General features: G+C 45.2%; 1 protein-coding gene across 4 annotated transcripts in view; it reads left to right on the top strand.

The window, feature by feature from the left end:
* Positions 1 to 26,885, top strand: part of SGPP2 (sphingosine-1-phosphate phosphatase 2) — a 109,691-nt gene that overhangs the window by 46,667 nt on the left and 36,139 nt on the right. Inside the window, exon 1 of one of the 4 annotated variants that reach the window (XM_058703407.1) lies at positions 21,732 to 21,798. The exons of the other annotated variants lie outside the window; for them this stretch is intronic. The gene's annotated coding sequence lies outside the window, so the exon portion shown is untranslated. Of the gene's footprint in view, positions 1 to 21,731; positions 21,799 to 26,885 lie in introns of those variants that run through there. 4 annotated transcript variants of the gene reach the window in all.

Below are 26,885 nucleotides of genomic sequence, written 5' to 3'. Positions count from 1 at the left end.
AAATGCAACCTCCCAAGAGGCCAATTTTAGTACAATTTGGCCCAAAACTGGAAACTAGAAGCTGTTCACTAATAATTGCAAGAGGTCTCAGGAGACCATCTAGTGCCCAGAACTAGGGGCCTGACATGTGGGCGGACTCTGTGAGTCACTACTTGAACATGGTGATGCCTAGCGACTAGTTCATGAAGGGGAAGGAGTCTTAATGATCAATCAGTTGGAAGGTCAGGTGGTTTCACTGGAGGGAGGATCAGGGCAAGGTCACCAGCACGGCAGCTGTTTCCCCCGACTCAAGGTTCTGCACTGAAAACAGAGGTTCAGAAGCACTTGGCTCTGTGAACGGAGTCTGGGTTCTTGTGCGGCTCTGCTCCGAGAAGCTGTGTGATCTTAAGCAAGTGACTGCACCACGCTGGGCTTTATTTTTCTCCTCTGTAGACCAAGTGAGAATGGCCTCGGTCAGAAGCCATAATCTCACATATCCTTTAAGGCAGGGAAAGGGAAGTGAAACAGTGATACCCCGAATGGGGAGAGTGGGGAGGGTGGTGTGGGTGTCAGTGAGGGTCACCGTGCGGCCACGAGGGACACGGGGCAGCGGCCGCCCGTAGGGCCACCTGTGGCTGCCATGAGGCAAAAGGGGCTGGAGTTGCCAGATTTGTTTTTCATGGGAAGTCTCCCATTTTCTTAAATGTAGGCTTACATCTTTAAAACAATGTATGTCCGCTGAACAAAGAATCCTTGATGTCCACGCGTACGGGGCTTGGTTTGAAGCCTCTAGCCTAAGGAACCACTGAGGTCTCCAGGGCTATGGTTACGATTATTTGGCCCCAAATTCCTCCTGACTTTTTTTTTCCCCCTCCTTTACAGTCGAAAACACAAGCCACTGGTTCCTTTCCCCATCCCTGTCTCCCAACCAGCTGAGTCTGAAATCTAGCTCCTCTATGAGAATCTGATCTGAGAATCTGCAAAGGCATGTATGCATCTTGCAAAAGGGGAACGTTAGCGGAATGGTGCATCTCTCTTTCTGCCTCTCCCTTCCCTACCTGCAGAGCAGTGCGACCCTGGGGCAACTGTGAGGCGGGAGAGCTGATGGGGGCAGGGAGCATTCCCGAAATGCACGAAAGGTGCATGGTGCATTTATTTTCTGGATATGATTATCAGTGTTCCAACATTCACAGTGGTTGAGTGAAGCAAATGATGCAAAATCACTTCTTTTTTTTTTTTTCTTTTTTTTTTTTTAATTTTTTTTTTTCAACGTTTTTTATTTATTTTTGGGACAGAGAGAGACAGAGCATGAACGGGGGAGGGGCAGAGAGAGAGGGAGACACAGAATTGGAAACAGGCTCCAGGCTCCGAGCCATCGGCCCAGAGCCTGACGCGGGGCTCGAACTCACGGACCGCGAGATCGTGACCTGGCTGAAGTCGGACGCTCAACCGACTGCGCCACCCAGGCGCCCCGATGCAAAATCACTTCTAATAATTTTTCAAGTGTACTGGACTGATTGTACTCTGGGCCAGCTGCGTCCCCCACTGAGGGTAGACCACTTTTCCTGAAGGGCCGGGAGGATCTTGACACCTGATGGTAGTTAGGGGACTCTCTGATTGTCGTTTTGGTTATTTTTCACTGTGGAGACCTCATTGCCAAGTGCTCAAAGGATTTCCTGTGTGAGATAGAATTACCAGCCTTTTGCTGGACAGAGAGCTGATAAAATCTTTGCTCCTTTGAGGAGCAGGTTGTCCTGGGCTTTGGCGACCTGTCACTTGCTTTTAGAAATGGGTGCATGGTCACATGCAAGGCACCCGTGCTCGGGGTTCCATATCTGGGTGGTCAGCTGGGTCCTCAAGGCAGTGTGCGAGGTCCTAGCTCCTGGTGTGGACAGTGGAGCCCATCCTAGGAGAGATAGGTGGAGACAGAGAGATGGAAGGGGAAGGGCAGAAACTGGGGGCAGGGGAGGAGGGAAAGGGGGTGGAGAGGGAGGAGAGGAGGGGGAGAGAGGCCCAGAGAGAGACCCAGGGAGGAGAAGAGGTCCAGAGAGAGACCAAGAGACAGAGACAGAGAGGCCCAGAGAGAGAGAAACCAAGAAAGACACAGAGAGAGAAACAGAGAGACAGAAGCCCTGAGAGAAACGCAGATTGAGAGACATTGCAAGGTGGTAGGGGGAGCTCTGTGCTGGCTGCAGAGATAATAATGAGATGGTTTTGGCTCCAGTGGGGAAGGCTGGAAGGGAAGGGGAATCCCCACAGTTGGGGGGGGGGGGGTTGGGAGGGAGGGAAGGGTGGAGCACAGTGAGGTGCTCCTGGATAATGAGCTTCCACCGAGGGGGCCTCTCCTGCATAGGGATATCCTAAATCAGGGGCCGGGTCTCAGGGAGCCTGGAGGAAGTGAGGTTAATTACCTAGGGGCGGAGCTTGGAGCCTCCTAGCTTTTTTTTTTTTTAATTTTTTTTTTTTAACATTTATTTATTTTTGGGACAGAGAGAGACAGAGCATGAATGGGGGAGGGGCAGAGAGAGAGGGAGACACAGAATCTGAAACAGGCTCCAGGCTCTGAGCCATCAGCCCAGAGCCCGACGCGGGGCTCGAACTCACGGACCGCGAGATCGTGACCTGGCTGAAGTCGGACGCTTAACCGACTGAGCCACCCAGGCGCCCCGCCTCCTAGCTTTAAACATCTGATCTCGCCCCAAATCCTTTGGAAGGCAGCTGCGTTCAGGAGGGCCAAACCTGTTGTCAGATTTTTCTACTCCGTCGACGGTTGTCATGGGATGGAGTCTCAACAGGTTTTATTGCATTTAAAAATCATTTGTTATAGTGGGAGTGACTCATACTGTCAGAGGTAGCCAAGCAGGATGTGTGGTTAGATGACATGCTTCCTCGTCACAATTATAACTGTGCCCCCCACCCCCACACACATTGTACATCCTTTATTGCTTTTATTGGCATCCGTGTTTATTATCTTATTTGATTTCATAACAATGGGTTAGTATCAGTTGCATCATTTTATAGGCTGGGATAATAATACTTCCGATAACAATTAGCCCTAGCCTATGCTGAACCCTCAGCGTATGTGGCCACTCACTGGGATATTGCTTTACATATTTTTATCTCATTCAGTCCTGCCGGCGATCCTGAGACGTGGTTACTGCCAGCCCATTTTACAGATCTGGAACTGATGTCTACAAAGGTTAAATCGCTCACCCAGGATCGTGTGGGGTTAAGTGGGTTTGATCCAGGCTCCCAGGGCTGCCTCCTGTGCTGGAGGCAGACACTGCTGTCGCTTTTTTTTTTTTTAGAAATGTTAAAGCTGAGGCTTTAAGCATGAAAACACCTTGCCCAGTTACCTTCGATTGCACATTTGCTAGGATTGTGCTTCATGTGTGCCCATATGGCATTTACTAACTATATTCTGTTTAAGTGTCTTTGATAGAACTTTCTTGACAAGCAAAAGGTCTTTTATCCCAGAAAATGTAGACAAGCCTTTGCACTTAGCTGAAAAAATATCAATCCCGTCATCCTTCCCCTCTTCTAGTCACTTATCAAGGTTTTTGACCTGGCATTGGATTTCATTGAACAGAGAAGCCTGTGAATGGATTATCTAAGATGTGCTAGATCGTGCTTTACAAAGAGTCACCATCCAGAGTGATCATCCTGTCTCGACTTCCATTTTGGTGTGGGGCAGTCCCATCAAAAAATAAAAACTTTACAATAGTATTACAGGGGCGCCTGGGAGGCTCACTCTGTTAGGTGTCTGACTTCGGCTCAGGTCATGATCTCACGGTTCATGAGTTTGAGCCCCGCATCGGGCTCTGTGCTGACAGCTCGGAGCCTGGAGCCTGCTTCGGATTCTGTGTCTCCCTCTCTCTGCGTCCCCCCACCCCCACCCCCTACTCATGCTCTGTTTCTCTGTCTCTCAAAAATAAGTAAACATTAAAAAAAAAAATAATATTGCTGCATCTTTAAAAGGTTGGAAGCCGTGATACGGCATGGTGGTCGGCTTTGTAACAGGAGACAAAATTTCACTTCTTTGGAAAAGCAAGTTTTTCTCCATTTAGTGAATAGCATTGCAAATATCGTTACCACAGTTGATCCTTGGAAAGCTTTTTTTTTTCTCGTTCTTAGGATATTTTACTTACTTATATATCTCTTTTCACAGCTATTTCATGGCAATTCAGAATGAGCTGCAAGAAAAAAATGGGAAAAGCAAAATTAGGGGGAAATACAGATAGAATAGGAGATTAAGGCCTCGTCTGAAGTTCAATGTAGCCTGTTGATTCAAAGTTGAGCCACAGATTGGCCTTTGAACTTTGTCGTGACCAAACCAAAATGAAATGAAATTACATCCACTAGGAAATAATCAGCTTATTCCTAAGGGAGCAAATCTTTTCCTGACACATAGAATCATTAAGCTTAGGGATGCCTGTGGCTAAATTATTTTCCTAGAAATATTGTTTCGTATCAGTACCCCCCAACACCTGTGTGAGTACCCATTTTGACTCTTCCTCATAAACTTTGTGTGTTCTCACTTTTTAATCACTGGTAATTTCACCAATGAAAAATGGCCTCTCATTTAGTTTTCATATATTTTTAGTGAAGATGAAAGCATTTTTCAAATTTCTGTCGGCCATTTGCATGAACTCTTCTGTGACTTGTTAGGGTGCCTCTTGAGTATTTTTTAAGTGGGCTTTGATTTTTTTAATTGATTTTTTTTTTCCACCAGTTATAAAATGATACTGAACCATTGATTTTCCATGGATCAGAGGTGGTGTGTCTTTATAAGATTTTTAGAAGTTTGGGACTTTGAGAAATGATGTTGAACTCTATGGTATCATTAACAGTGACTTAAAGTCCTTTAAAATTGAATTTCCGTGCTTTTGTGCTGGGTGTGCAGTTGGGGCACAGACTTTAGCACTCCCTCTTGTCTTACCCTTCGTGACCACCCTGTGGCCCCTTTCAGGTATTTGAATTTGAGATTCCGATTTTCAGGCACCTAATCTTTCTGGCCTATGGTTTCTCTGGCCATAAACAGCTTACTCTTTGGGCAACCAGTCCCTAGAAAACCTGGCTGTGCTGCCTGAATCCATTGAAGTGAAAATTTGTCTTGAGTTCTTCCTTGTGTTTTTTATCTCATCGGTAAACATTTGCCTTTTCTACCTAACATCAAAAGATCGCATCTAAAAGATTCTTACCTAACCGTGATTTTTTTTTTAAGTTTATTTATTTAGGTAGAGAGAGCACACACACAAGTGGGGAGAGGGGCAGAGAGAGAATCCCAAGCAGGCTCCCTGCTGTCAGTGCAGAGCCCAACGTGGGGCTCGATCCCAGGAACTGTGAGATCATGACCTGAGCTGAAATCAAGGGTCGGATGCTTAACCGGCTGAGCTGCCCCAGCATCCCTAAGTGTGATTATTTTACAGTTTTTGTTATCGTATCCAAACTGTTCTTACAGCTTTTCTGGTTGTTGCTTCTGAGTGTTGTCAGGCACAGTTAATCTCTCTTCTAATAATTCGTGGCTTTTGTTTTTTGGGCTGGGGATAGACGGTTAATTGGGGCACAGAGCCATGGGCCAGGTTGGAATATCAAGGCTTGGGTGTCATCCAAGCAGTGATACCTACTCAACGCACCTCATGATTTTGGCCTGCAGCATCCCAGCTCTAACAAGAAAGGACTCAGAAGATCCCTAGAGGTTTGAAATGTGGTCATGAGTCTTCTTTGTTCCCTGTATGACACTTAGAAGAGGTTCGTCTGTGGCATGGAGTCAGAAAGAAAGGAACCAAAGTTGGGCCAGATTACATTAAGACACACACACACAAAAGGCACGCCCTCTCTTTTGCAGACTGAATGCTAATGTGCCTTTACTAATTTTGCCTTGTGTGGCGAATCCCCTCAATATTAGACAGTACAACTGAAATCCATATCCAATCCACTGCTAAATAATTGGTAGATTGCCTGCCATTTGTGTTCAATGTGATCGAAGAAACACTTTAAAGGAAAATGCTTAATTGCCTGGTGACTATAATTGCCAGGCCCTTCTGTTCCTACTGTCCCAAGTCCGATGAACTCACGTTGGGGAGTTCAAGTTTAAAATGACGGATTACCCCTGGCTTGCATTCTGATTGTTGAAATCTAACTAGCTGATATCTACAGTACACAGCAGACCCCAAATTTACACTTAAACTGTGCCTGTGACCTAGACAGTGTCCAATGGCTGTAGAATCTAGAGTATTATTTTATAAAACTGACCCGTAAATTGGCTAAGAGGCAAACTTCGTGATAAGCTACCTGTCAGAATGGGGTGCTGTCTCTGGATGTGGGCAGGCGGCTGTCTGGCTGTCCCACAGGGGAGTCAGAAGGAGAAGGGAAAAGCCTTCCCAGTGCCTGTAATTTACCCCCCTAGTCTGGGGTCAATTTTAGTGCCACGAGATGACTTTAAATGTGATTAGCTCCTAATCCTCTGTTTAAACCACTACCACGATTCACTTCAAAAGACTGCCCTGCTCGTTAAATTGGTTCTTGCCGGAGATTAATGAGTCTTGAAAAGTATCCAACACAGGCCGGATTGTAACCCGCGCTCACTGGCACTGAATGAAGTAGAATTAGGCGACAGAGTTTGTGCCCCCGATTCTCTGAAGTAGAATCTTGTAATTGAGTCTTAGTTAAATATTAAGTAAATGTCTCTAGGGGGTTGTTCTGCAAACTGTATTGGTTTGGTTTTGAAAGACAAGAAGGATATATTTTGGTTTTAGTCTGGGCTCAAAAAAAAAAAAAAAAAAAAAAAAAAGCCTTGAACTGGACTCCTAGGGTCGAAAAGAGAGACTTCAGTCTCTCTGATGACGACTGGAAAATGTGCCCACGACCCTCTCTGTCCGGCCACCCCACCCCCAGTACTGTCCCTGCTCCCAGCCGCCCCCCCACAAAGGCTGCAGTGCTGGGTTTGGGTTTGGTTTGTTTTTGTTTGTGTCTTTGTTTAAGTTTATTTAGAGAGAGAGGGAGAGAGAGAATGAGCAGGGGAGGGGCAGGGAGAGAGAGAGAATCCCAAACAGGCTTCCGCCCTGGAGCCCTGACTCAGGGCTCAAACCCCCAACCCTTGAGATCACGAACTGAGCCGAAACCAATTCAGATGCTTAACCGACTGAGCCACCCGGGCGCCCCAGGTTTGCTTTGGTTTTGCTTGAGCAGAATTGTATCCTCCCAAAGAGCAGGCGCCACTCCCAAGTATCACTTCTAAATGCATCACTTAACTCCTCATGGTTGTGCAATTGGTTTACAGCTTTGCGAGCTATGAAGTTGTTTGAAAGCCCAGGGGCCTGCAGGGGGGATACCTTTATGGAGCTTCTAAAATGATGCAAAATATTAAAGATTTCATAGAGTTTGGGGTGCAGTCAGTCCTTGTCTTCTCCCTTTGGTTTTATGGTAGCCTTTTAAGTCTCATGGTAAAAAAAAAAAACAGGTAATATTTGTGAAGTCCTATCCAGACCAGGAAACAGGCAGCAGCCAGGCAGGGAGGAGGGTAAGGCATTCAGTTTCTCTGAATCCACTGTGGGGGATGGCGGCTGTGGTGGCCCACTGTCCCCCACTGTCCGCAGCCATCAGGGGGAGGGCGGTTGGGGGGTTGGGAGGGGCTGGGGCGCTCAGTCCCTGTGGGTCTTTACAAACCACCCTTCTGGACTGGACTTTGTCCCAGATTCCCTCCCATTCACTTGTAAAACAAAAGAGAATGAGCTTATCAATAGACCATGGGAGTGGGAGGGGGGGGTCTTTTAGATAAAATTTTCAAATAATATCTTCACAAGTCTAGTGTTTTTTTCCTACCAATCGATTCCATTTGCAAAGCTGCATGCTTGAATGGGTCTGCTTTACTAAGCCTCCCTTCCATGCCAAATGCTTTACATTCGAGAACCCCATTTCACAGGGGGCAAAAGTGAGGCCCAAGGGTTAAGGGACTTACCCAGGGGGATGGCAACCAGCGAGTAGCATAGGGAGTGATCACACCTGATTCTGTTGCCCAGCGCTCATGGGTCCTTCTCATCTAGCTTAAAATGGCTGCACTTTACCCCCCTCCCCCCCCCCCATCTAATTCCTCAGAAATGTGCGTGGCCTGTGAAGTTGGAATGTTTCATTCCAACTCATTGGAATGAGTTGTCTCATTCCAATTCTCATTCTTGTTGTGCAAGAGCCCTCTATGCACAACAGCTACCTCATGGATTTCCTAAACATTTGTCCCTCACTTCTCTGTGCTGTGGTCCCTGTAAGTAACCCTCACTCGTCAAGATGTGTGCCCCAGACTTGTTACATGTGCCCAGGGGGGCAGGAGCCTGGGACAGTGGAGAAGGGCTTTGGTACCTTTGTCTCAGGGCTGGATGCCTGAAGATGGCCGCCTGCTAACCCTGCCATGCCTAGGCCCACGCTCCACTCCACCTCCTTCTATTTGGCAAAGCAGCCTAGTAGAAAAGGGGGAGGGAGGGAAAGAGGAGGCCTTTGTGTCATTAGGAGGTGGGGATTTGACCTGAAGGGGACTGTCCTTGCCTGAGGAGATGGAACCTCCCGGGAAGGCATTTTTCTAGTCTCTGGGCCTTTGCTTCCCAGGCTTCTGGTCACTGGGAGCCTACATCCGCCCTGCATCCCCGCCCACCCGGCCCTGCCGCAGGAGGACGAAGAGCCTGACTTCCTCAGTAGGTCTCTTGTAGCTTTTGAGGATCCGGAAGTGTCCCCTGTGCTGGGAATGGAGAAGGAAAGGCCTTGAGCAGTTAAGTGCTCTGCCAGTTCACAGCTCGAGAGGTCCTTTATTTAGGCCTCTGGAATTTTTTGGAAGCTTGAGAGCTCCTAGACAAACCCAGTCTTACTAACCTAATGGCTGTCATCTGTCCTCCTCCCTGTCCTTTTACCAGTGCAGCACAGGAGTGGGGGAGGGGCGGCTTCCCCAGAGAAGCCTTTTGTGGCCTCTTCTCCCCAGGGCAGACAGCAGGGGAGGCCTCTTTAGTCAGAGGCCCTGCTGCCACCAACACTAGTCAAGCCTTTTGCTCTGGTGGCCTCAGTGGGCACGCACGGTAGCCGGGAGGCACTAGGCCTGCATGGAGTTGGGCCTCGGTCATCTAAGGGCTAATCTGGGAAACTGAGGCTTGCTGGCTCGACCGACTCCGGGGGTACCAGCCCCCGGGTCCAGTCCACCTGCTGGTGTCCGAGCCCCAGCTCCAGCACTGCCCTTGCCGGGCTGGGTCCAGCTCACGTGCTCTTATTTCCTCTGTGAGGCCAGTGAATATACCACTTTCAAGGAGCCACAGTGTAACTGCTTAAGAGCAAACAACATCCTAGAATTCAAAAGTGCAAGGCCACGTGTGGCTACGCGGGCACAGCCTGAGGATTCTTCAGGTGAGCGTGGCCTCCGTGCCAGCTTTCAAGACAATGATAACTGTAAGGGCAGCCATAGCCATCATTTATGGAGTCCTGACTCCTAGACAGGAAGCAGTGGACTTTACAAACATCACTGAGTGCAGTATAGGCACTATTATTATTCTCATCTCAAGGGCAAGGAAGCAGCTTGAGAAGGTCAGCCAAGCTGACGTAGGCAATAGGAAACACAGGATTTCAACCTAGGACTGTCTGATCCCAGAATCCTGGCCATGAACCACTGTTCATGAATTACGTTCAATGTACTCCTGCTTTTTTGCATCTTAAATGTGCTCGATTAATTTTATTTTTCACTTTATGAGTAGTGAACCACATCAATACAAAAACCAAGAAAATAAGAAAAAGTTCCCTAAATTCTACCTCATTTATTGAATTGAGGGTAGTTCGCCTTTTCCATCTATTTCCTGGCCTGTCTGCACAACATTGGATCACCGTATACAGTTTTTATGCTGCCTTGTGATAAATGGTGTGGTAGGAGATTAAACAGGACTCCCAAGTTCATGCGTGAATGCGTAAGAAAGAGAGGGAAGTAGGGTCAAGATGACTCATGAAACTTTTAGCCTAAAAGGAATAACTGAATCAAAGAACCAAAGTGTTTGGGGCGCGTCGGTCACTCAGTTGGTTAAGCATCCAACTTTGGCTCAGGTCATGATATTGCAGTTCATGGGTTCGAGCCCCACATCGGGCTCTGTGCTCACAGCTCAGAGCCCGGAGCCTGCTTCTGATTCTGTGTCTCCCTCTCTCTCTGCCCTTCCCTTGCTCAGGCTCTGTCTCTCTCTCTCTCTCTATCAAAAATAAACATTTAAAAAAAAAAGGGGGGAAGGGAACCTTAAGAGTTAGGAGACTTGAATTTTAATTCAAGTCTACTTTGTTCCCTCTCTATTTAACACAGTGTATGTTTCAGTGGTAGGAGTGGAAGCCTTCCTAGGGGGCATGGCAAGGCCAGAATGGACTCAGAGATGTGCAACCAATCATAGTCCAGAGCTTACTAATAACTACCCAAATGACATTTCTTTCGGGTCCTCAGTTTGACCATCTATGAAATACGGAGTTGAACCGATTGACCATAGGGCTTGTCTTATTTTAAGAGTTTTACAACTATAAAAATATTGATGGTGATGTCTTTGAGGATATGCAGTCTTTAATCATATGCTCTGACTTCAACAATGCATCTGGCCCTATAAAATTTCCCTGGAATGACCCAACCCCCGCTCCCACCCCCCCACCGCCCCATACCTTGACTGGGTTGGCTCATGTCACTTTTTCTTGGTGTCCACCATAAAGAGCAACAGTGGTTCCCTGTGAAAAGTGTCCTTAAGGAGATAGTTGGACCCTCCCCAAATCTGAGTTGCTAGGAATCATTTGGCCTTGCAAATTCAAGCCAGGGGGTCAGATGGAAGCACTGAGGATTCAGCACTCCTCCTAGTTCGGGCCTAAGTGCAATGGCAAACATCAAGCCCATGAGTCTTCCTCTGAGCTTCCGTGTGTGTGTGTGTGTGTGTGTGTGTGTGTGTGTGTGTGTGTACACATATAAATTCATTGTATTGCATATGCTCAGATTTAACTAGAAAAAGATGTTCGTTTTTTGTTTCTTTCAAAATTAAATTTCTTCTGGCATTCACAGGCACTGAAATCAGAAGGGAAAAATGTTTTGTTCAACTTGAAAATGTTTTTCAAATACATAGCAGTTTGACTTTAGAGGCTGGGAAATGACATCCTGGAGGTTTTTCCAAAAACTAACTTGGAAATTAGCAAGTTATGAGAAGCAGTAAACTCACTTCTTTTTAAACGAACACTGCTACACAAATAAAAGCTAAATGAGGGAAATAAGGGAGCTGATTTCTTTTATGAGGCCATAACAGAAGGTTCAGTCAAAGGAGAAAATGAAACTCTGGGTTTAATACGAACACTACAATTGATATTACACACCGGTATCTGGGTTGCCGGTGGGAAGTGAGCCCAGCCCAGCCTGACCACGCCCCCATCAGGGCTTCTTAAATGACGGCTTCCTGAAATAAATCAAGGTTGAGCAATTTTCAGTGTCTGTCTACATAATTGGGGAAAACATTTAGCTAGAAAGAATGGACACAAGGGGACAGACGGAAAGTCTCCATTTTTCTCTAGCCAACAAGGATCACAGTGTGGATGTTTAATTAGAATTCATTAAAAAAAAAAAAAAAAGATGGGGCTCATTCACTTGGGTAAGCATTCCAAAGAAGCTAAATGTTCTTTGAGGCTCTTGCCTAGTGGGGGCTGGATTCAGAAATGAAAACCTAAATTTGTACTGTAGAAAGCAACGTAGAAGACTGGATTTTATGCTTAAAAAAAAAAAAATACTAATCTACAAAGAATGTTTGACTATTTTCCCTGGGGACAACTAAAAGGGTATGTTTAACACTGAATGGACTAAATAACTAAAACTCTGTCAAAAGCCTGAGTTTCGGGAAATCAGGTGCTTGTCTTTATTTAAAACCATCTCAGTAACCTCAAAGGGTGTTTAAGGTGTGCTAATCTGTTATCTAGCTCTCCTATGGATATTTTGTATAATTTTATACCTTCATAAAGAATAGTTTAAGGAAAATCTATAAAAGAGTATAAAACCACCTAGAGCCTTTTTAGGGTGTCCCCTTTAAGATTAAAATATGAAGAGCCATTCACAAGCTGGATCCTGGTTCAGAAAATATCCTTGGAAAACGGCACGGAAATCTTGGTGATTGAGATTATCCTGGAAAAGCCAAGGTGAATGGATACCCAAATCAAAACCCAATGGCAAATACTCTTTGGGCGACACTTTGGACATTTCCCAGCCTTGGCGATGCGAGACGCTGAGGTCATGTGCATTTAAACACCAGACGTTGATACGAAGTGGAAGACAAGAATGGTAATGTTTTGAAGGCCTCTCTGAAAGCATCTGAATCCTGTGTTCTTGCAGACACATCAGGCCGAAGTCTCTACCTGTAGTTTTTGGTTTGGGGATCTTGTAACCTTAAACACAATGCGTTAGCTATTGCTACCAACACCTCGTTCATAAACTACTCCGAGGTGCGCCCCTGCAGAGCCTGGGGGGAAGAAAGTAAAAGATGATGAAAATGTGCGCGCCTCTGAAGAACCAGGAGATAGATGGTTCTCCGGTGTAATTGGTCTCATGCCAGCATTTCACAGCTGCCATGAAAACAGCTGGACGTAAGCAGACACGGTAACATTTCTGTGTCTAAAACATGATGGCAGATGGGGGTGGGGGTGGACCCTGCTTAAGGTTCTCTTTCCCTCTGCTCCTCCTCTGCTCGCGTGCGCTCTCTAAAAGGAATAGATAAAAATTACAAATGAACATAAAATATGTCAGAAGCATGTTATAGGTTCCACACATAAGTTCCATGAGTCCTTCATTGTTTCTAAAAATAATATTAAAAATAAAGAAGGCTGCAACTCCACAGGTGGCATAGCACATCCAGATAGAATTCCTTTTCCCCCACCCCGGAAAATGTATTCCTATCTTAATCTAACATCATTTTGGTAAGATATTTAATACCTGTATTTGCTATGACAAAACTAAGGATGTGACGTTACTGATCCTTCTCAATCCGGCTGCTTGCTTAGGCCGTCATACTGTGTCCAGCCTAAAATAAAGGGCCTCTAGGGAGGAAAGGGAGAGTCTTTGGAATGCACCCGGCAGGTTAGGCTGTAGGTGGTCGACGTAGAATATTTGTGGATGGGCAAATGCAGCCCTTTAGGAAAGTTCCAAGAAGAACAGTCATAGAATGAGTCACTATAACGTATACTGGATAAACGTAAGCAGGCTTTAGATTTACAGACATTTAAATGTTTGGTAAAGACTGGGTCATTTTTTTTTTCTTTTAAAGGAAAGTTTGCACCTGTTTGCACAGTGACCCAAATTCTGATTTCGCCTAGCGTCAGCTTCTCAGAAAGCTTCTGGCAGTTTTCTTTGGCTTGCGCTTAACCTAAGATGGTGGTTTGAGGGCCTTGAAGCATTTTGGCAATGTCAGAGCTGACCTCGTGGTACTTTCACCAAAGCACTTTCTCCTACAAATCAAAACCTGGTTAGATAAAGTGCCCAAGTTCTTCTTCCCTTTCTTTGACTTCTAAGCCAAGAGTATGGCCGGACTCAACCTTCCAATTCCCATTTTTGTCTTGTAGATTCTTTGAACTCTGTTTCCCCTGGCCAATCTGCACAATACCTGGCTTGACCAAGCTTGAAACTTCTCTCCATCCCCAGGCCCTTGAACTTTGACCCACATTTACCCCAAACAACCCCCCCCCCCCAAAAGGGCCCTCCTGAGAATAAACTGAGCTCAGGGTCAACATCTCTGATCCACTGTCCTGTCCACCTCCCCATACCCAGGGAACATTTTCATTCCTCCCTATCGCAGAAAAGCCCTTCTCTGGCTAGTCTTAGAACACTTGCAGAACTCTGGACCAGAGGGGTTACCCTATTGCTAGAGGCCTTTCCCCTCTTGCAAATAATTCTTTTGAATAAAGCTTATCCTTTCCTATATCCAGATTTGGGATTTGTTTGATAGAGACAATAGTGAATTCCCCCCTAGAATACCTTCATGTGACTACCCTATCATTCCCTTTCAAATATCATTTTGTGGCAAATTTTAGCTTGTGTTTACTCCCCCTTATGCAACATACAATCTTCTGTATCGCAGAAGACCTTCCAGGAAGGCGTTTGAATTTTTCCTTTAACCAAGACAACAAATAAATAACAAGAACAACAACAACAAAAAATGAGGAGGGGGAGTCATTTTGTTTAAGGGTTAGTATTTAGCCTACACTTGGGACTAGATGAGGAAACCAGGTAGAGATCTAAAGACTGCTGCTGGAACACGAAGTGGGTCCCTGACTTTATTTTTATAGCGTCAAATCACAAGCATTAGATATAACTGATGAGCTTATAATAGAGACAGTTGACTCTTGAACAACATGGGTTTGAACCATGCCCGTTCACTTATTTGTGGATTTTTTTTTTTTTTGATAAATACAGCACAACACTGTAAATGTATTTTCTCTTAGGATTTTCGTAGTGTTATCTTTTCTCTAGCTCAACTTAAAGGTAAGGATACAGTATATAATACACATAACGTACCAAATATGTGTTACTTGACTGTTTATGTTATCAGTAAGGGTTGTAGTCAACAGTGGGCTCTTAGTAGTTAAGTTTAGGGGCAGTTCAAAGTTACCCATGAGGGGCACCTTGCTGGCTCCATGAGTAAAGCATGTGACTCTTGATCTCAGGGTCGCGAGTTTGAGCCCCATGTGAGTTAAGAGTTTACTTAAAAAAAAAAATTTTTTTTTAAGTTGCACATTTTCCACTGGGCCCCAACCTCCACACTGCTCAAGGATCAACTCTCTATGTAAATGTAACTACAAAAGCATCTTCCACAACCAAATATTATGCTATTTGTGTATATTCTCCCCTTTTTATATATTTTAGAGCTGGCTTTCCCAGCATTCATGAGAACCATTGAGAACCTGCTATTTAGTACCTCCTTCTCAGGGGGGTGGGGGGGGGCACAGATAGCCTATTACCTTGTCTTATTACTGTTTCTAATTGAATAAATAGTTCACAAAGAACATGGATTTTAAAAAGTGCTGTATCACTTTAAAATAATATATGGAAAAACTATTCATTCTATTAGGACACGTAGGCCGGACACGTAGGCCATTGATTAACGACATCAACTGTGTGTTTTACTTTATATACTGGTTAATTCAGGGACCTTGATCTCACCAGATGCATGCTCAGGTCGGTAGTAATCAGTCATACAATTTCTTTTAAATTTTTTTCATGCTTATCCATTTTTTTGAGAGAGAGAGAGAGAGAGAGAGAGAGAGTGTGAGTGGCAGAGGGGCAGAGAGAGAGGGAGACACAGACTCTGAAGCAGGCTCCAGGCTCTGAGCTGTCAGCACAGAGCCCAACACAGGGTTCGAACTTAACTAGTTGTGAGATCGTGACCTGAGCTGAAGTTGGACGCTTAACCGACTGAGCCACACAGGTGCCCCAGTCATACAATCTTTTGTTCACTCCAGTAATTGATCCTAGAAGTTACATAGTATTGAAGAAGACATTACCTAGTATGTTACATAAGTTTCTCAATTACCTCCTAGAGTACTGATACAAGCTATAAACCCTAAATTATTTACCAATGTAAGTGACTTATTGACTCTTATTTTTTCATGAAGTTGCTAGATCCGAAAAGCAGGACTTTTTTTTTTTTTTTTTTTTTTAATATTTATTTACCTTTGAGAGAGAGGGAAAGAGAGAGGGCGAGAGACAGAAGGCCAGGCAGGCTCTGTACTCTCAGCATGGAGCCCAGTGCGGCGGGGCTCGAACTCACGAACGTGAGATCATGACCTGAGCCGAAACCAAGAGTTGGACACTTAACCGACTGAGCCACTTAGGTGCCCCTAAAAAGCAGGACTTCTAAATCAAAACATCTAAATGATCTCCCTTAACATAGGGAGCTGTGAAACAGAAAAGCTACAAAAATAAACACAAGCATCTTAAAACAGTTCATGTCCACTAGGTTTTCACTTCTCAGATTGATACATTTTCTATTTCTTTCAATGTGTGTTTTTGAGAGAAAGAGACGGCGTGTGAGTGGGGGAGGGGCAAAGAGAGACACACACAGAGGATCCAAGCGGGCTCTGAGCTGTCGGCACAGAGCTGGATGCGGGGCTCCAGCCCACGAACTGTGAGATCATAACTTGAGCCGAAGTTGGACGCTTAACCCCCCTGAGCCACCCAGGTGTCCCTGAGATTTTGATACATTTTCCAAAGCAGTGGGCACAGCCATTCTCCTGGGAGCCACGGATTATCCATTTATTCATCCAGTAGAGATTTTTATTCTATACCCTGCACCTGTAACTTCCTGTTTCCCACATCTCTGGCAACACTCCCTCAGTTCGAGCCTGCGTCGTCTTTATCTGGCACTATCACATTAACCTTCTAATTAATCTCCTTCCAGCTATTCTTAGGACCCTCAAATGCGTCCTGCCCACAGTGTTTGGGTGACCTATCTCATGCAGTAGGATAGCACACTACTCTTTAAAGCATGCTAACACCCAAGCACCGTAAAACTACCCGTAAGGTCTTTTACAACTGGATTTCTGCCTCAGTCTCGACCCTTAGCCCTTCCTCCTGCCCATTCTCTGGAATCACAGAACTCCTGATGACCCACACTCCCACCCCTGGCTATGCTTTTGAGGCGTATCATGCTCTGCTTTCTTCTTTTTTCCTCTTATTGCCACTGCCCGTCATGATGCCACCTCCCCTGCCGCCTCTGAGACTCAACACTGGCATTGTCTAAAAACAAACACAAAAACGACAGCCTAGACCTTGTATCTTCGTTCCCTACCAGATGGTTCCTTATAGCCACTCAAATCTTTGGGTGAAATGAATAAAGGCTGTTTCTACAAAGACGATTTAAGGGCTGGCCCCCTACGGGGGACAGTCCTGTAAAGAAGTAATTAACTGTTCAGGGTGCTCCAGATATGCTAGAAAAATCCACAAAGTACTAAGATAGCACCCTAGAGATCTTTTTAAAATGGAATTTCCCCCCATCTGCAATGGCTCCTCAGTGTCCCTGATGGAAAGTCAGGGCGCGAATTTGGTCGAGGGTCCGTCAAGGTTTTTTCGGTGTGAAAGTAACAATTCCGTTTGTTTCTGAACTGATAAATATTTGAACCCGAAACCAGATTTTTATTTGCTTCCTAACGAGAGTGTCCGATCTCCTTTCTTACCTTGTCATTGCTGAGCAACAGCTTAAAATTTAGTCATTCATTTAACCAACATCTGATGATACTTATGTGCCAAGTGCTGGGGAATAAGCAATGAACAAGACCGACCCCAGCCTGCTTTCCTGGGATTTAGGAGTAGGCAAAACAGACAGTATTAAGTAAAACGATGCAGTAATTGAAGACTGTTGGTATCGTTTGGGCCACAACCATGGTGAAAGCAGAGACCTACTTGAAAGAAGGTGGTCAAGAAAGAGTGCTTTGGGCTGTTTCATTTAAGTTAAGGCTTGAAGACCGAGGAGGCAGAAGGAGAAGCCGGCAGAGACTTTGAGGCTGACACGGGTGGCGAGGGCAAAGATTCCAAACTACACCAGGCACTGTTCCAGACTCTGGGTCGCAAACAGGGTAGGGCATCCGTTCCAGGTGAGGATAGGGCCAATAAAACAGAAATACATAGTCTAAATGCAGGCAGCGTGAAATTCTACGGAGAAAAAGGAAAGGTGTGTGGAGAGGTAACTGTGTTAGGGAAGGAGGTCAGGGAAGGCCTTTCTCAGAAGGTGGCATTTGGGCACAGGGCGGACTTGATGGACAGTTCACTTGCAACTCACGTGTAAATGGGTTCATGGCAAATCTAGAATGTTGCAACCTTAGCGGTCTTTCTGATTGATTTCTGTATTCGTTTGGAAACCGGTGTTCCCAAGCAGCCTGAATGGCCCATCAGGCAAGGCCCTCAGATTTTTAAGAGCGTGAAGCCACCTTCGAATTGGCCTTTTCCGTCTTCAAAACAAAACTTGTGCTGCGATTCAAATCCGTAAGACATTTTGTTGAACGGTAGTTTTGTACAAAGACAGGCTTTGCTCACCACCGTACGGGCCTCCGCCTTCCTGCATGTGGCAGTAAGAGAAAAGGGTTCAGGGATGTGCCTGTTGGCCCAGAAACCAGACACCGGCAAGGCTCAAGTCAAGCCTCTCTCATTACAAAGGGTCACGGGGAGGTTATAGCCCCGGTCACAGGCCCATTTGGGGGCTGCTGACTGCGTGATCAACAGCCCCTCCTGATAGAGTTAATCACTCACTGGCCAACTGGACAATCAGTGGCGCCCTGCTCTCCTCTCTCCATGTCGCCTGTATTCCTCCAGACTCCTTCCTTTGCCTCCTGCAGAGAGCAGGCGTCAGGCAGGGGACCCTCTGGGATTCCTGGCCCTTCCTACTCAAAGACTGGCCCTTCAGGAGAGTCCTCTAACTCCAGGGGAGGAGAGCCCATTCTTCTCCGCCTGGGAGAAACCTTGCAATGAAACCCTCCTGCCAGAGATGTAGAGGAAAACAGCAGAGATGGGGCGTCAGAGGAAAAGCAGACCGTGTTTTCAGAAGAAAGACATCACTGTAGCCAAAATGAAGAGGAAACTTGCTTTTCAAAGATGATGGGCTAGAGAATATTTACATGTCTATACCCCCTTGTCAAATGCAGTATCATGTTAGTTTTTAGAATATGTTCATTTCGGGAAGTGGTGAGTTGCAGGTTTTTTGGGTTTTTTTGGTTGAGCTCTAAAAGTTGGTGTTATTATATTTAAGCCAAGCAAGCCCTTCCATAGAGCTTACTAGAACCAGAAGTCTCTTGGCAGAGAGGCTGAAGGATCAGGAATTCCGGTGTCCCAGATTAGAACTTAGAATGTTAAGATCTCACGCTGGGCTGGCTCAGAGTATGTCTGAACCCTTTGGTTGGCAGAAAGGTATCACCAGCAGGTGGAACTGAACCAGTCTGGCTGACTGGTTTCACGCCTTTGGTATGAGAGCCTCTACCTGAACGTCAGAGCTTGGGTACTCTCTCCTGTACAGAAGACTGTCCAACGTTTAGACATTTCCCAGGAGAGAGGTTAAATCTTAGACCAGGGCCCATTACATTTACAAATGGATGTGTAGTTGCTGTTCCCAGGGCTGGTGATGATGGGGGAGGGGAGCAGTAGAAAAATGACCGTGTGGGTCCTAATTTTCATGAGAATGCCTCTTTTCAGTTTGGAGGGAAGAGAAGTATAACCAGAAAAGTGGGGGGAGGTGAGGAGTATATAGGGGTATCAATAAACACATAGCTGATTGAGGGTATTATAGAGATTGGATGCTTGGGTCTGTAGACCCCAAACTGACTTGGCACACGGAGCTGGCTATCATGTTGATAGTTGTTCAAAAACGAGTATGAAATCGGCCTTGGCCAGTGTTGATTAGCACGGCCAGGGATGTCAAACTGAAAATTGGAAATAGATGTTTGGCTACTCCCCCGATACGTTGAGTAGATAGATACGTAGCCAGGGCGCCCTCACCAAAAACTGACGTCATCTGCATTGTCATAAGTGAATTTTCTTCCTTACATCCTATGATTATGGCTTCCATAATTTTGTTAGCTTGCATATTGAATTTTTATTCTTATGCATTTCCTTAGCCCTCCATTTCCTTCCCAGCCTTTTAACTGGTAATTTTGTTTGCTCAGGGACCGTAGCACAAGAAAGCACCTCATGATGAAACAGTGCTTCTCCCATGAATGCGCAGTCGTTTGAGCATGAGGCAATGTGGCCCGCACTACAGAGAACAGCCAGGCCTGAAGGTCTGGGACTACCGTCCACCGTTCCTATCACCAGTTAGCTCAGTGTTAAATTTCTTGCCAAGTAAGAGAAAGGGGAAGATTTGGACATAGGCGACGGGAACCAAATCCAGGCCAGCAGAAGGCCCCTAACCCTTGTATTCCCTCCAACAAGGACCACTGGCACAAATCCTTCCTTAAGACCGCTTTCCTGATTAAAGATGGTTGTAATCCCTTGGAGTTACCGTGGCATTACATGTGCCTACACCAGAAGCCATATTTCTTTCTGGGCGGTGCGGTCAACTGGTCCTGTGAAAGGCAAGCCACTGAGATGCGGTTGACTGTACTCAGAATTTGGATGGATGAGGTTGTGTGGCTTGACTCCTTGGAGTCTTTAATCCTTCCAGAAAGAAAATCTTTTGTGTTTCCCTTGAGTGACCACCATTCCGATCTTTTCTGAGTTGTGTAAGAATGTAGACTGACAGACTCCCTGGGTGACCCGCTCTCCTGAACCTGTAAGAGCCATCTCTTTACAGGAAGCCAACATAAAATGACCCAATTCTGATCAACTGTGGAAGGAGAGCCTGCGGTGTCCTGAAAGACCAGGTGTCCAGGGCCGGTCCCTTAGCCTAAAATCAGGCTCAGGGTCTGTCAGGTCAGCGTGATGGCCTCCCCGACCTCACCACCTCCAGAGACTTCCTCCTCCACAGATACTGCCGTAGAAGGACAGGCGAGGGCAGTGTGATCACATTCTCTTAGAGTAGTTCAAGGCTACACTCTCCGGAGCTAGAGAGATTTCCAGATCTACTGAGCCTGAATCCCATTTTAATCCCAATCAAATCCCATTTCAATTGCTTTTTCCAACTGAATATTTTTCCTTCAGGAAATTGACACACATCACAGAAACACAAGTACGTTCGTCTACGTGGCTCTTTTTGTTCTAGTAAATGTTTGGGGTTTGGCGGAGCTGAAAGGGGACACGTAAGAACACTTGTTTTGATGACCAACAGTTTTTAAGACGGATGCTTTATGGTGAAACACAAGTTACCTAGGTGGCCAATGACCAGGGTTTTAAGAAGGGTCTGGGCAGATATTCATTGTGTCCTTCTCCTAAGTTTTCCCATTTGCTGGGCCCACTCCTAGAACACGAGTGATCGAATTGTGGGAACGTTTGTAAAACACGGATGAAACACAGAAATTGGCCTAGGTGAAGTGAATTCAGTTTTGAAAAAAATCACCGGGAATTAGGGTAGGTACACAAAAACATCTTGGGAAAATTGAAAGATCAAAAACTGGTCACTAAATATAACCTACTGGTGTCCCCTTCTTATATTTATGGAGAAAAATAAGAGAGTGATTTGCCAGTGTCCTTTGAAGGTAGAAACTACTGTTCTCCCGAATTACGGCCAGAGCGTATCCCTTATTTGCTTTATCATAGGCACCATATATAGGCTGCTGTTAGCAGTGCTGATTTTTAACATCTAAATGGCTCCCAAGCCGACGTAGATCTAAGCAAGCGAGGGTTTAGGTAAAGCCAGCAGCAGCTTATTATTAATGCACTATGCTGAAAAGCTCTAGCTTGCCGTTGCTAAAGACAAGAGCCCTGGGGAAAATGATAGCTCATTTTGGAAGCTAATGTTAGAAATGGTACCACTCCCGAGGCCAGGCTAGTGAGCTGCTCATTCAGCTCAGGGACGACCTTGCACGCAGCCGTGGCAGGACTAGAGATTCAGGAAAAGGGGCCACGGACATTACACCACAGCTTGCCATTCTCATCCGTGACCACCACGGAACCATCATGATCCGTGAACAGTGATGGCATGGACCATGGTCTTAGGTTCCTCCACGTTGCCAAGGTCATCGTGGAGAACCTTAGCCAGGAGGGCCAACCCCTCAGTCTATAGATGGCATTGCTGACAATCTTAAAGGAGTTGTCATTGCCACAGCTCTCTCCTTTTCTGAGCATTGTGACATCAGCACAAGGGCTCAAGATGATAATCCTTTGTCTTTACCTTTCGAGTGAGCACCGGCCTTGTCTAAGAAGGTGAAGATATCAGTGGGCTCTGTGAGGTGTTGAGCCCATCACCCCATCTGCTGTTGGTGGGATCTTGTTTCCGGAAAGTGGGGATGGAATTTCCATTGGCTATCAGCTTTCCATTCTCAGCCTTGATGGTTCCCTGAACACACTAAGGGTAGAATCACTTCTTAGCATGTAGTCTGTGTTATCCAGGTCAAGGAAGGAATCCCAGCATCCACTTTGGAAGCAGGCTGGTGACTAGACCCCTAATACAGGCGTATCCCCTTAGCTTTTACCAACTTTTACCAACATGACGAGGATGTGGCTGGTGCCCCATAAAAACGTGGGCTCACTTCTGTTGAGGGGGAACCGAGAGAGCGGCATGAGTTGTGAACATGAAAAAGTAATACGTTTTAGGCCACGTCCAGGTAGCAAGGTTGAACAACAACGGTTATGATTGTTCCAATCTGTTTGGTTCCTGAGTTCCACATGGCAGGTGACATGAGGTTTAATGGCAAGAAATTCATCCAAACATTTACCTAAATGTCTTCAGCTTCCGATTTCAGAACACAAGAATTTGGATAGTGAGGGATACGTGCATGCTTACTGCCTGTTTGCATCATACCGCATGTATGCATTCATTTAGGACCCAGGCTTTTTGCTGCAGCCAGGGGGTAAAACAAGCATATGGCCCAGATTAGAGGTAATCGTATGAAAATGAGTGGAGATCGATAGCCGCTTAATTGTATAACTGTGATTTCCAGAGTGCTTAGTAGGTGGGGTGAGTTTCCATTTTTTAAATATGTACAACTTGGTTTTAATTAGGTTGTAAAATACAGCCACGAATCAGCTCATGATTTCACAAATGTTTTACTAGAAGGGAGAAAGCCCACTTGAAGACCAGTATTAAAGAGATAATCGCATGGGTCATCCATGGGTACGGAAGAATCCAGACAGAGGTTTGTGACTGACCGTAGTTTGCAAAGTGTTAACGAGAGCTGGGCAGACTGATCTGGGAGCATGAAGGGGACCCCAAGCCCAGCTGGGTACGAGGGCCACAGAAAGGGTCCCTCCAGAGGTCCAGACATGTTCCGGTTAAAGCCATGCTAATCTTGAAAGTACTAAAAAGCCAGTCATGTAGGCTGTTGTTGCCCCCATAAAGACCAAGGATGATGCTTGGCTGATTGGTGAAGCTCATTGGCAAAGAATCAGCTCTTGGGCTCTTGGCTCAGATTGCTTGGGGTGATTTTCCTGAATGTGTTGGGTTTCTAACCCGTGAAAAAGTCCCATTGCAGATTTTACTGTTTTCTATGCAGGCAAAAACAGAAGAGTCTTAGGTCAATAGTCAGCCAAGACTAGAGATGGACTTTCCTTCCAGCTTAAATTCTGAGACTTTTTTTTTTTTTTTTTTTTTTTTTTTTGCTGTAGCCTAGCCTGGCTGGCTGTGTTACACAGCTTTTTAGCACATACTTGGAGATGGGAACAGTCTGTGGCTTGAATCAGATAAGAAAGTTGAACTTAGTGAGTGACTAACATCTACTGCCTTTTTGCTTTTGGGGGGGGGTCTATAAAAATAATGGTTTTGATCTTTCGGTATTATTTTACCATTTATTTTCCTGTGGTCAGCAGGACTAACAATGAAAACACTTAAAAATGTGAGAGAGAAGGGTCATGAAAAGGAACGTTCTTTGCAATGGTTACACTCTTCTCTGAAGTAAATTGTTGTTGTCGTTGTTTAGAGAGGGAATAGGAACAGGGGAGAGGGGCAGAGTGGGGATGGAGAGAGAGAGAATCTCAAGCAGGCTCCATACTCAGCACGGAGCCCTGATGCGAGGCTTGATCTCATGACTCTAGGATCATGACCTGAGCCAAAATCAAGCGTTGGATGCTCAACCAACTCAGCCACCCAGGCACCCCTTGTTTGTTTTTGTGTGAAAAACTCAAACAGTACACACAGTAGCCACCCCAGACCTTAGTTCTACCCCCTAGTGATTCTATCATCCACGATTTCCCATGTGCCTACATGCATTTATATGTAAATACATTTTTTAAAAATACAAATGGGGTCGATATATACTCTTGCAGCCTGTGGCTTTTTTTTTTTTTTTTAATTTAACAGTATATCTCATAAGACTTTTTGAACTGTTGCATAATTTATTTTAACTGGTAGTCTGTCATGGCTACTGAGAGTTGTTTCCAGATTTTCGTGGTTGGTTGATTGGTTGAAGGAGGGTAGGCTTATGCATGATTTTAGCTTTTGTACATGCTCTGTAATTATTAGTACCGAAGACACCCATTCCCGCAGTGGGTACTATTTTGGATGTGACATCTGTCCAGTGGCCAGTAAAGGACACTGGTCTCAGCCTTCTGCTGCACAGTTCATTGGTGAAATGGTAGAGATAAGCATTTGGAAATTTTCTCAGCAGCGGTGACATCTTATTCCCTCAGTCTGAAGGGCAGTCAAGTGACCTCTATTGAGTGCTACATGGATGCAATGGGTTAGGATCACGGACTTTGGGTTCCTTAAGGAAAGATACTGTTTGAACATGTTATTCGTCAGATGCTAGCTGTTGGAGCATGGTGGAAAGACCATAGGATTTGCAATCAGAAAACAAAATTCAAGCCCAGTTCCGCTGCACTGATGGTGTTATCTTTAGCGAGACACTCACCTTCTCTAAACCTCAGTTTCCTCATCTGTAAAATCAGAATGATACGAACATTAAATAACGTCTATGAAAATATACTCCAAAGAATTCCCTACACGAATATTAGGTTATCATTTTACCCAACTCCTTTCTAATAACGAAAAGGAGGCTTAGTTGGTTTGGAGTGACTTTCCCAAAGATGTTCATACATCTGTGACTTAATTACTAATCTCTGTACCCTTAGTGTTTGCCTTCAGAAAGGTCAGAAACAGCTCTGAGCTTGCAAAAATGGAGCATTAGAACGGCAAATGTTGTAACTTATTTTATTTTTCTCACCTGTCGTTTGTGCTTTAGCTATTATATCTGCATTTCTACGGGACTTTGAATATGCAAAGACCAGTTTTCTGACAGTCTTCTGTGATTTATGGTGTTTGCTCTGTAATTTCTTTGTTTTGGTGCTTCAGGCATGGAATGAAATCTTATTAGTTTGAAATTACAGTTGCTTCTCTGAGTGACTCACCACCACCCCACCCACACAAACACACACAAGTACACGACACACACTGGAATGGGCTCAGAATTTTAAAAAGTAAAGAAAATAAAGTAATGCCATAAGCATGAGAAAACATTCACCAACTGAAAACAACTTTTCACACTGGCTGTTAGGCAGTGGCCTCTAGAATGTTCTGAAGTAACCATATCAAAGGACTGCTTTTAATTCACTCCCTGATGCCACAGAGCCCTGTCTTCCAGGGAGAAGAGAGGACCGTGTACCAAGTAAACAAGAACACAGCCCCATCTCTTTGTAAAAGTGTTGATCTGAACAGTCTCCACAGCTAAAAATTGCTCTAGCATGAGTCCCCTGGTCCCGGTTTGGAGTAGGTGGATTTTCAGCAGCTTTCTCTGTGCCATGGGCAGTCCCCCACTCAGTGCCCTGCAGAACCGGATTGGGGCAGAGCTGGGCGGAGCTCCTGAAGCAAAGACTATTTGTAGCCCCCATAGCTGCTTATCTGGAATCAATACTGGAAGGTGTTGTCAATAACACTTTGCAACAAAGGACTTCAGGGACACAAGGGAGAGGTGTTTGGGGACCTATTTTGATGTCTAGTGTCTCTCTCTCTCTCTTTAAACTGTGATGACAGTCACATATCATAATAGTCGCCTTTTTGAAGAGTGTGATTCAATGGTTTTTCATGTATTCATGTATTCATTACCACCATCTAAATTCAGCCCGTAAGAAACCTCCTATCCCCATTCCCCTCCCCTCCAGCCCCAGACAACCACTGATCTACTCTCTGTCTCTATGGATTTGCCTGTTCTGCACATTTCATATACATGGAATCATACAATATTTGTCCTTATCTGGCTACGCAGCATACTGTTTTCGGGGTTCATCCATGTATACAGTCTGTATCTGTATCTCATTATTTTTTTATGGACGAATAATATTCTGTCGTACTGATCTACATTTTGTTTATCCATTCAGCAGTGGATGGACATTTGGGTTGTTTACACTTCTTGGCTATTGTGAAGGATGACCCTAAGACCATTCACGTGCAAGTTTCTGTGAGGACCTATGTTTTCAGTTCTCGTGGGTACGTGATAGGAGTAGAACGGTTGGGTATCTGGTCTGTCTTTATCCAAATCATCACATCAGTGACCTGAGAAGAAGGGGAACGCGCTTCCTTTGGTTGGACTAAGAAACAAGATAGGTATGTACTGGTGGAGCAGCTATGGTCTTTGGATTACATCGTAGTGTTCTAATCTCCAGCAGTTAAGGAATGATATAACTAATTCCTGACTTTTTAAAACATAAACCCATGGGTAGGCTATAAATCCCAATGACTCAAAATGTTTCCATTTTGAGACCTGAGGGACACACTTTTGTTAGTGTCATTCCCCCATGGTAGAGGATAGCTGGAAGACAGACGTTAACATTCATCAAAATACGTGTGTGGATGGAGGATGGGGGGGTTGGGGGGCTGGGGGTGTAATTTGAAAACAGACTCTTGTTGCTCCCTGTGTCATACAGAGGACTTAGCTTTTATTATAACAACAGTGGAGCCTTTATGCCATGAGAATTGGGGATGCTTTGGGTCGGAGCGGGAAGGACAAGTGGGGGGGCACCAGGCGATCTCAGTGTATAAAAAAGAACGAGTAGCTGCTTGACTAGTAATAATGTTCTTTCAAGGATCCTCTATTTTCAAAACTATCCAGGTTTCATTTATACTAACGTGAAGAGTAAAGTATTGTTAATCTGAGATGTGTTAAGACACAGTGAAGGTGGCCATTGGGATTGTAATAGCTAGACAGGGCTACCGCACTAAGAACACACACTGTTTTCTGTGACTGCGCCTGATGGGCCCGGATGTTAAGAACAGACCCCAACTTAGAAGTCCTTCCATGACGGTAAGACATGTTTTGTGTTGACAGAATTGATTTACTAGAAAAGCCTTTTGTCCTCTTGGGATCGACAGTAGACTATCCAGAGAAGT

The sequence above is a fragment of the Neofelis nebulosa genome, chromosome 2, assembly GCF_028018385.1.
Source record: "Neofelis nebulosa isolate mNeoNeb1 chromosome 2, mNeoNeb1.pri, whole genome shotgun sequence".
In the NCBI taxonomy this organism is placed as follows: domain Eukaryota; kingdom Metazoa; phylum Chordata; class Mammalia; order Carnivora; family Felidae; genus Neofelis; species Neofelis nebulosa.
This window is presented reverse-complemented; position numbering and strand designations above follow the sequence as displayed.